Source organism: Miscanthus floridulus, unplaced genomic scaffold, assembly GCF_019320115.1.
Source record: "Miscanthus floridulus cultivar M001 unplaced genomic scaffold, ASM1932011v1 fs_108_2, whole genome shotgun sequence".
NCBI lineage: Eukaryota > Viridiplantae > Streptophyta > Magnoliopsida > Poales > Poaceae > Miscanthus > Miscanthus floridulus.
In genome coordinates, this window is record NW_027096197.1 from 1 (window position 1) to 11,405 (window position 11,405).

An 11,405-nucleotide genomic window follows, 5' to 3' on the forward strand; every position below is an offset into this window, starting at 1 on the left:
ATAGAAATAGTTTCCATAAATCAATATACTACGTTTCTGCTCTGCTCATTTGTAGACCAACAACAACATATAAATACAATCCTTATGCAACCATGTTAACTTAATTGATCTGTGCCTAAATTGTTATTATTATTAGAATGAATTTGAATTCCAAAGATCAAACGGGTCCTGAGGGACTTTCCCAAATTGCAAGTCCCTATTATAGGTTTTCTAGAATGTTTATACAAGCAAAAAAAAAACAAAGCATGCCATAAGAAGTAGATATAGAAAGATATTCAGTGCTTGTACTGATGCTTTCAGCCTCCGGATGTGATCAGGGAACGCTGCGAGCTGGATTTTTCGGAGAGTAACCGGAGATGGCGGAGACGGCGCTCATCATGGCAAAGTCCATCCTGGGCAGCGCCGTCAGCAAGGCGGCGTCAGCGGCCGGTACTGAGATAAGCTTGCTGATGGGCGTGCAGAAGGAGATGTGGTAAGCACGTTGTGTAAACTGTAAACCGACTCCCAGCTGATTCATTCACAACAAAAACCAAACGTGTCTAGATGTTTTTTCATGCTTCAAATAAATGAAGACTAAGTAGGCTCGTGATTGAGGCCTGGAATCAACATCCAACACCATTTTCGTGTTAATTTGGCCATCCTAGAATATATATAGGCTCTATAGAGTGATTAGCTTAAAGGTGTACAACTCCTTTCATAGTTCCATGTGCCTTAAAACTCCTTCCATCAAGGTGTGGCTGCATGTGCCAAGTGGAAGGTTGCTGGATAAAGAGTTGGGTCGTCATGTATACAAGACAAATTTATCTCGTTTCTGTAAATGTGGATGTGAATTTATTTTGAACTTTGTTTCACAGGTTCATCAAAGATGAGCTAAAAACCATGCAAGCATTCCTGCAAGCTCCTGAAGTAACAGAGAAAAAGGATAGACTAGTGAAGGTTTGGGCAGAGCAAGTACGAGATTTGTCCTATGACATTGAAGATTGCCTTGACGAGTTTATGGTCCATGTGGGGAGCCATAGCTTGTCAAAACAGTTGTTGAAGCTCAAAGATCGTCATCGAATATCTGTCCAGATTCGCAATCTCAAATCAAGAATCGAAGAAGTGAGCAGCAGGAATGCACGCTACAACTTAATCAAGACAGAATCCTCCAACGTATCTGATGATATGGATTCGAACATGGAAGATATCCGCAATAACTCAGCAAGCAACACTGATGAAGCAGAACTTGTGGGCTTTGCTTCACCTAAAAGAGAGTTGATTGCTCTGATTGATATCACCTCTATGGACGGTCCTGCTAAGGTGATATGTGTGGTTGGCATGGGTGGTTTAGGGAAGACTACTCTTGCAAGGAAAGCTTATGAAAGCAAGGAGGATACTCTGAAGAGCTTTCCTTATAATGCTTGGATCACCGTGTCACAATCATTTTCTAGGAGGGGGATGCTCCAAGACATGATCAATCAATTTTTTGGTGCTAATGCATTGAACGATCTCTTGAAACAACTTGCAGGAAAAGTGTTGGAAGAGGGCCTTGCTAGCTACCTCAGAACAGAGCTTCAGGATAAGAGGTACTTTATTGTTTTTGATTAGTGAAATTTCACTTCCTAGGTCAAATAACAAAGGTAGTCGGATAATTGTTACTACCAGAGATGCTGGCTTGGCAAGACATTGTACTTCAGAATTACTCATCTACCACCTGAAACCCCTAGAAATAGATGACGCCATAAAGTTGCTACAAAGAAAGACAAAAATAGCACATGATGACATGGACAATGATGAGAACCTGAGAACACTAGTTACAAAAGTAGTAAAGAAGTGTGGATATTTACCATTGGCAATACTCACAATTGGAGGCGTTCTAGCCACTAAGAAGATAGCAGAGTGGGAAATTTTCTATAATAAGCTGCCTTCAGAACTTGAAAGTAACCCAAGCCTTGAAGCAGTACGTAGGGTGGTGACCCTCAGCTACAACCACTTGCCCTCACATCTTAAGCCATGTTTTGTATATCTCAGCATCTTCCCTGAGGATTATGAAATCAAAAGAAGTCATGTGGTAGGTAGATGGATAGCAGAAGGGTTTGTAAGAGCAAAGGTTGGGACAACCATTGATGAGGTTGGGAAAGAGTACTTTGATGAGCTAATCAGCCGGAGTATGATTCAATCATCAAGATTGGATATAGAGGGAAGTGTCAAAACTTGTCGAGTTCATGACATCATGCGTGATATCATAGTCTCAATTTCTAGAGAAGAAAATTTTGTCCACTTAATCCACAGTAATGGAATTAATGTACCAGAGGAAAACTTCCGTCATGTTGCATACCACGACAGCAAGTGCCAAAAGGAAGTCATGGATTGGAGGCATATTCGATCATTAACTTTTTTTACTGAGGGGTCTGGTGGTCGGGATCTGGATCTCACACCTTCAATTTCTACACCTAAGTTGAGGATGCTACGAGTTTTGGATTTAGTGGGTGATAAATTTAGAATCACACAAGATGGTATAAACAAGATAGTGCTGCTGTGTCACTTGAAATATCTGAATGTCAGGGCTTACTGGTCAGAAATGTATTCACTTCCGAGTGACATAGGAAAAATGCAGGGCCTACAGATTTTGGACATGGGACGCACTTATATTACAACTCTGCCAACGGAGATCACTAAACTTCGAGATCTCCGTGTCATCCGGTGTAATAGCAGAGACTATTCTTTTTTGGATCCAGATGAACCAGTGCGTTGTTTGTTTGCCACATTGTGCCTGCCAATAATCCTAATAAGTGATTCATATGGACGTGCCAGAGCAATTGGTGATCTACACATGGGCTGCTCTAGTGGTTGGTCCAGGACTGGCGAATATGGAGTGAGGGTTCCAAGAGGAATTGGAAACCTAAAAGAGTTGGAGATATTAGAGTCTGTGGACATTAGAAGAACTAGCAGCAAAGCAGTTAAAGAGCTCGGGGAGCTGACCCGATTAAGAAAATTAGCTGTGGGAACAACAGGGGTTTCCAAGAAGAAGTGTAAGATACTTTGTGCGTCCATTGAGAAGCTCTCTTCCCTTCGGTCTCTCAGTGTGAGCGTCAGCAAACACCAGGATAGAGGACTTGGATGGTTGATTTCTTCTACCTCCCCTCCTCCCCACCTGAGGAGCCTCAGTTTGTGTGGATATATAGGAGAGATGACCGACTGGTTCAGGAATCTTACACACTTGGTGAAGATTGAGTTTATAGATTGCCAGCTAATGGAAGATAAAACCATGGAGATACTTGGGAAGCTGCCAAAACTCATGCGCCTTCGGTTTTACAGCCGTGCATACCTTGGAGAGAAATTAGTGTTTGGAACCAGAGCATTCCCGAACCTCAGGGCATTTGAGACTGGGGTCAATATGGACCACCTGAAAGAGATTATATTTGAGGAGGGCACCTCCCCTCAGATGGAAAGGATAGAAATCGGGTACTGCATTTTGAAGTCTGGGATTATTGGTGTCAAGCACCTTCCAAGTCTCAAGGTGATTACACTCATTTCATCTAGGGTGGCGAGGCTCCGCATGCTGGAAGAGGAAGTGAACGCACACTCGAATCGTCCTGTCCTGCGGCTGTCACATGACCGAAACTGGCATGACCTGGGAGACGTTGAAGGATCCAATGTGGAGGTGGAAGCCACAGAATCCATTCCTGACGACGACACAAAGGTCAGCGAACCTTGTGCAGTAGCAGCTTTACCTTCTCGTTACGTTTATTTTCAGCAGAACTAATTTGTCAACGCAAATAATGTTTTTATGCTTACAATTCTTCTCTCTGCTTGTCTGCAGTGAAAGCCAGCCCGCTTCTAGTTGATGCTGCTGCCTGCTGCTCTGCCTGTGTGGCTGTGCCCATAGCCTCTCTCTGTAGTCTGTACGCGGCTGCTGCAGGTCTTGGCGTGCCACAAAGAGGACCTTACGCCGTGTCGGCAGCTACTGCTCGAATCTCCTAGTGTTTGATTTGTTTCATCTGTTTGCAACAACAAGTAATGATGTTATTTTTCTTCCAAGACCTACTAGTAATGATGTTTATTCGAAACCAGCACATTGGCTCCATTTATTTCCATGTTTGATGTAAACAAACAAATAACCATTGTGTATGTTCTGAAGTCTACAGCACATAACACAGCGGAAGATTTCATAACTAAACACCAACCTTCTGCTTCTTCTTTTTTAACTTATGATGAGTTTTGAGTGCAGGGATGGAGCTATCTGCTTGTCGTTTGGGGGTCACTTACGACAGAAACACCTAATTAACTACAACTAATTTACACTTAATTTGACTCGTCAAAGAGATGAGATGTCCTTAGCGCCGCTGTTGTCCTATGCGTGCCTGGGTGAGCTGACGTAGGCGTTATGGTGTTGTTGCTCGGTGTAGACTTGCAGATAATCGTCACAGCCGGGATGGTGTGGTTGGCTAGGATCTACAGACCGATCCTGTTCTCACAGCCCCTAATGTGCTCAGTTAGTCATTGACTAATTTGTTAGTTCTACCTTTCTTCTTGATGAAAAGCTTACTATCCCTAGTCTAACTCTAAACATATGGAACAGTTATATATCATTTTTTTTGCGATAATTATTATCAACTCAACACCACTAAATCACTATATTTATAGCAGATCATTCTATCTCGATGAGACAATCACTTATATTAATACCTAAAATTAAATAGCAAAAAAATCTGCATTTAACTTTTCATCTAGCAGAATCTTGGAATGGCTTCACCATCCGCTCGCAAAAAATACCATTCTAATCCGAGCCGGACAGTCCATAACGGTTTTTCTTTGCGGGGTCCATGTCCTTTTTCTTTTTATTTTTCTTTCGGTAATGTTGGGAAGCGGGCGTCCGTTTGCCTGGACGCTCCGTTGGCAGGCCGCGATGCTAGCCAACTACCCCCTCCTATCAGCTTGGGAGTTTGTAAAAAAAAAAAGAAATCGGTTTTTCTGCCTCGCGGTCCTCTTGCTTCCCAATGACGTCGCACCCTGCGCGCAGCTTGCACTGCCTTAGCGTAGCGCCGTCGCCTGTAGCCCCGCCAGCAACCAACAACCGAGTGCCCTCACCGCCTCCTCGCTACTCTGACCCGGCATCGCGACGCCCTCCACGCCCAGCAGCCACGCTGCCCATGCTTGCTCCCCCGTGCCTCGAACCATTGAGGACCGCTGGCTCCTGGAACTTGGGGTAGAAGCCGAGTACCGCCGGCTGCCCTTCTTCCGAGATCCGTCCGTCACCTCCTTGAACTCGTTGTGAGGGCCATCTTCTCTGCTCTTCGCCAAGATCCGCTCGCCGGCATAGCTCCGCTCCTCGCCCCGGGCCGCTGCATCCGTTGAACTCCACACGCTGACGAACCTCCATTCTCCCAAGCAACAAGGAGATATTGTGATGAAAGCACATGTTGCAAGCCTATGTTTCAAGTGTTTCAGATGTTTCAGAGGTATGTTACAAGAGTTTCATATAGATGTTGCAAAAGTGGATCAGGATGTTGCATATGTTGCAATGGTTGTACACGTATGTTGCAAGCGTCTTTCCCAATGTTTCAGCTGTTTTTCAGACGTATGTTGCAAGTTTGTTTATCTGAATGTTGCATATGTTTCACATATATGTTGCAAGTGTTATATCTGCATTTTCGTATGTTTGCAATGGTTTTCAAGTATTCTTTGCAAGTGTTTTCAGACGCATGTTTCAAGTGTTTTATCTGTCTTCTTTTGTTTGTTTAAGTGTTGCATCTAGATGTTTCAAAAGTAGGTCACGTGTTGCACATGGGATGCGCATGGGAAGTGGGGAGGGGGTGCGAGCGGTCCCTGGGTGGGCGACGTTCAGACGGCTCGAGCCACCGCATGGGCGCAGGCGCAGGAGGGCGATGTTCGAGCAGCATGGGCCCCATGTGGACACGTGGAATGGGGCGCAGAAACGGACTGCGGACACTGGAGCCACGGGCGTCCATCCGGACGTCCAGACGCTAGCAATACCGTTTTTCTTTTGTTGTAATCCGCCCGCTCGCGGGGGGCGTTGTTTCCCACATAAGTTCCTTTTTTTTGTTTTTCCTTTTCCATTAAAGTATCTTTTTCTTATAAATATTAGAAATAAATAATAAATATAATATTATGAATCTTTAGACCCTTGTTTTTTTTTCTAGTAGATAAATATTTTTACCACTACATTTTTAGTTTTAATTAGAAATAAAATTTATTCTTATTAAAATCTAGATCATCCTCCGATGGTTCAACTAACTCGTGAACTAAAGTCATCAGCAGTTTATTATTCAATTTAATCAAAACATTTGTATCTTCAAACTGTATGCATATATAAGTGCAATCCTCAATGAGGATTGCCACGTTGAAATCGAGAGAGGTCTTCGTCAAAATTTACCATTGTTTTAAATCTCTGGCTAAGACGTTTAGCGGATGACCTCTAAATGAGGCTATAGCGGAGCTAAATGAGACTATAGCCCGCTATAGCCGCTAAGTTATACATAAACACAAATAGCTTCATTTACCTCAAACAGCTATAGCGGGCTATAGCGACAGCTATCCAGATTCGCAACCTCAAGACAAGAATCGAAGAAGTGAGCAGCAGGAATGCACGCTACAACTTAATCAAAACTCAATCCTCCAACATCACTGATGAGATGGATTCCAACATGGACGTTATTCGCAACAACTCACCTACCAACATTGATGAAGCAGAACTTGTGGGGTTTGCTGCACCTAAAAGAGAGTTGATTGCTCTGATTGATGTCACCTCTATGGACGGTCCTGCTAAGGTGATATGTGTGGTTGGCATGGGTGGTTTAGGGAAGACAACTCTTGCAAGGAAAACTTATGAAAGCAAGGAGGATACTCTGAAGAACTTTCCTTATAGAGCTTGGATCACTGTGTCACAGTAATTTTCCAGGAGGGCGATGCTCCAAGATATGATCAATCAATTTTTTGGCGTTGATGCATTGAAGAAACTATTGGAACAACTTGTTGGGAAAGTGATGGAAGAGGGTCTTGCCAGCTACCTCAGAAGACAGCTTCAGGACAAGAGGTACTTTATTGTTATTGATGACCTATGGGAAATACATAACTGGAATTGGATTATTGGTATTGCACTTCCTATGTCAAATAACAGAGGTAGCCAAATAATTGTTACTACCAGAAATGTTGGCTTGGCTATGCACTGTACTTCATAAGAAAACTATATCTACCACCTTAAGAACCTACAAATTGATGATGCCATAAAGTTGCTACTAAGAAAGACAAACATGACACATGACAAAATGGACAAAGACAAGAACCTGAGCACAATAGTTACAAAAGTAGTAAAGAAGTGTGGATATTTACCATTGGCAATACTCACAGTAGGGGGTGTTCTAGCCACTAAGAAGATAGCAGAGTGGGAAAACTTCTACAGAAAGCTCCCTTCAGAGCTTGACAGTAACCCAAGCCTTGAAGCAGTACGGAGGGTGGTGACCCTCAGCTACAACCACTTGCCCTCACATCTTAAGCCATGCTTTCTATATCTTAGCATTTTCCCTGAGGATTATGAGATCAAAAGAAGTCATCTGGTTGGTAGATGGATAGCAGAAGGATTTGTAAGACCAAAGGTTGGGACAACCATTGATGTGGTTGGTAAAGAATACTTTGATGAGCTAATCAGCCGGAGTATGATTCAATCATCAAGGTTGGGTATAGAAGGAAGTGTTAAAACATGCCGAGTTCATGACATCATGCATGATATCATAGTCTCAATTTCTAGAGAGGAAAATTTCATCTATTTAATCCAGAGTAATGAAAATCATATACCACAGGAAAACTTCCGTCATTTTGCTTACCATGACAGCAAATGCCGAAAGGAAGGCATGGATTGGAGGCATATTCGATCATTAACTTTTTTTACTGAGGGGTCCGGTGGTCTGGATCTGGATCTCACACCTTCAATTTCTACACCTAAGTTGAGGATTCTAAGAGTTTTGGATTTTGTGGGTGGAAATTTTAGAATCACACAAGATGGTATAAACAAGATAGTGCTATTGTGTCACTTGAAATATCTGAAAGTCAGGGCTCATTGGTCAGCAAATATCTATTCAGTTCCGAGTGACAAAGGAAAAATGCAAGGCCTTCAAATTTTGGACATGGGATGCACTTATATTACAACTCTGCCAACAGAAATCACTAAACTTCAAGATCTCCGTATCATCCGCTGTAATAGGAACCACTATTCTATTTTGGATCCTGAACCAGCGCATTGTTTGTTGGGCACATTGTGCCTGCCAATCCCAGTCACGTGGGCTGTGAAAGGATCAAGATGCCTAAGAGGAGGGTGAATTAGGCTAATTTTAAAATTCTTTACAATAATCAAACCCTACATTTAGCCCACTTCACCCCTTGTGCCTAGAAATTGTTTCTAATGTTCTACCGCACAAAAGTTTAGCACCCTAAATTTCAATCCTACTCTAGTATGGCAATTCTATGAATGTAAAGACAAGAATTAAATTGCTCAAAGTAAATGCTCAAAGTAAAGAGAGAAGGAGGAACGCGGCGATGTTTTGCCAAGGTATCGGAGAGTCGCCACTCCCCACTAGTCCTCGTTGGAGCACCCGCGCAAGGGTGTAGCTCCCCCTTGATCCGTGCAAGGATCAAGTGCTCTCTACGGGTTGATTCTTCGACACTCCGTCGCGGTGAATCACCCACAACCGCTCACAACTTGAGTTGGGTCATCCACAAGCTCCGCCGGATGATCACCAAGCTCCAAATCACCACCAAGCCGTCTAGGTGATGGCGATCACCAAGAGTAACAAGCACGAACTCTCACTTGACCACGACAAGCCTAATGAGAAGGGTGGATGCACACTTTGCTACTCTTACTTTCACTAATGAGGCATTAATCTTGGATTCTCAAATCTCAATCACCTCACTAGGACCTTTCTCTTCTTGGCACTCTCAAAGGTGTTTCTCAGCTGTTGGAATGAGCAAAAGTGATCCATCACATGAATAGAGGAAGTATTTATACACCCTCGTTCAAAACGAACCGTTATGTGCCACTGCGGGGTGACCGGACGCTCCGGTCAGTTCACCCGCCACTGAGCCGTTTAAGTTGTGACCGGACTCTGACCAGCGTCCGGTCACTGACCGGATGCGTCCGGTCACGAAAACTGCTCTCTAGAACCTTACTGGAATCGATCGGACTCTGGCGCCCAGCGTCCGGTCACTCACCTCTCAGCGTCCGATCACATCCAGACAACTTCTCATTGATCAAATGAACTGACCGGACTCTGCGCCAGCGTCCGATCACACCGGAACCAGCGTCCGGTCAATATTTGACCCTCTATTCACTTCCAACTCGCAATCATGTGTGAATGAAGTTCGCTCCAATTGATCTAAGGGCTACTTAGGAGCTACCTAGTGCTAGATCTGATAAATGTGCACCACACCTAACCCACTAGACTCACCTAGGTCAAGCTACCCGTCCATACCCCCTTAATAGTACGTCCAAAGGAAAAACAAAGTTCTAAACTAATCTAAGTGTCTCTTCAACGCCAAACGACACTTAGAACTAGTCCATCCTTGACACGTTAGTCACAGTAATTCCGTATTGTCATTAATCACCGAAACCCAACTAGAGGCCTAGATGCTTTCAGGCTGCTCTAGCAGTTGGTCCAAGACTGGTGGAGTTGGAGTGAGGGTTCCAAGAGGAATTGGAAACCTAAAAGAGTTGGAGATATTAGAGTCTCTGTGGACATTAGAAGAACTAGCAGCAAAGCAATTGACGAGCTCGGGGAGCTGACCAGATTAAGAAAATTAGCCATAGCAACAAAAGGGGTTTCCAAGAAAAAGTGTAAGATACTTTGTGCATCCATTGAGAAGCTCTCTTCCCTTCGTTCTCTCAGTGTGGAGGGCCTGGAGGCCGACAAACACCAGGGTAGAGGACTTGGATGGTTGATTTCCTCTTCCTCCCCACCTGAGTAGCCTCAGCTTGTCCGGATATATTGGAGAGATGACTGACTGGTTCCGGAACCTTACACAATTGGTGAAGATTTCCTTTAAGTGTAGCGAGCTAAAGGAAGATAAAACCATAGAGATACTTGGGGAGCTCCCAAAACTGATGCTCCTTCGAATTGATTACCATGCATACCTTGGGGATAAATTAGAGTTTGGAACCAGAGCGTTCCTGAACCTCAGGACTCTTCAGATTTGGTGTATGGAAGACCTGAAAGAGATTAGCTTTGAGGAGGGCACCTCCCCTCAGATGGAAAGGATAGAAATCGGGTACTGCATTTTGAAGTCAGGGATTATTGGTGTCAAGCACCTTCCAAGGCTCAAGGTGATTTTTCTCGATTATGCTTCCAAGGTGGCAAGGCTCCGCATGCTGGAAGAGGAAGTGAACGCACGCTCCAATCATCCTGTTCTGCGGCTGTCAGAGGACCGAAGCCACCATGACCTGGTAGACGTTGAAGGATCCGATGTGGAGGTGGAAGCACTAACAACGACCGACAGGTCAGTGAACCCTGTGCAGTAGCAGCTTTACCTTCTCGTTTCCTTTATTTTCAGCAGAATTTTATGCTCACAATTCGGCTCTCTGCTTGTCCACAGTGAAATCCAGTCCGCTAGTTGACGCTACTGCCTGCTGCTCTGCTCTCTGTGCACCGCCGCTGCTGCAGGTCTCGGCGTGCCACGAAGGGTACCTTTCGCCGTGTTGGCAGCTACTGCTCGAGTCTCCTAGTGTTTGATCTGTTTCATCTGTTTGCAACAACAAGTAATGATGTTTATTCGAACTTGCACATTGGGTCCGTTTACTTCCACACTAGATAATCAAAACGACATGCCAACAAACGGCGTTATGCTCCATCTTTATTACAAAGTCATCCCATGTCAATGATGCAAACAAATAACCATTTTGTATGTTCTGAAGTCTATTGCACGTAACACAGTGAAAGATTTCATAACTAAACACCAAGGCTTCTGCTTCTATTAATTTTTTCTATTAGTTTTTTTAACTTATGATGAGTTTTGAGTACATGGATGGAGCTCTGCTTGTCGTCTGGGTCGCTTGTTGGTGCTCGGAGAGTCGGAGTAGACTCACATGTGCTTGTAGATAATCGTCACAGCCGGGATGGTGTGGTTGGCTAGGATCTACAAACCGATCTTGTTCTCACAGCCCCTAATGTCTCGGTTACTCATTGACTAAGTTGATTAATTCTACCTTTCTTCTTGATGAAAGGCTTAGTATCCCTAGTCTCACTCTAAAAAGAGCAGTTATATATCAATTCTTTTTTTGCGATAGTGACTATCAACTCAACACCACTAAATCACTATATTTATAGCAGATTATTCTATGTCAATGAGACAATCACTTATACTTAATATATACCTAATATTAAAAAGCAAAAAAGTTTGCCTCTAAATTTTCGTCTAGC

The 11,405-nt window shown here is 43.7% G+C and overlaps 3 pseudogenes; all 3 read left to right on the forward strand.

Moving 5' to 3' along the window:
- Nucleotides 1-356: 356 nt before the first annotated feature.
- On the forward strand, nucleotides 357-4,086 carry LOC136530337 (disease resistance protein RPM1-like; annotated as a pseudogene).
- A 1,313-nt stretch (nucleotides 4,087-5,399) lies between these two features.
- Nucleotides 5,400-8,315, forward strand: LOC136530336 (disease resistance protein Pik-2-like; annotated as a pseudogene).
- Nucleotides 8,316-9,619: 1,304 nt separating this feature from the next.
- On the forward strand, nucleotides 9,620-10,507 carry LOC136530333 (putative disease resistance protein At1g58400; annotated as a pseudogene).
- Nucleotides 10,508-11,405: the final 898 nt, after the last annotated feature.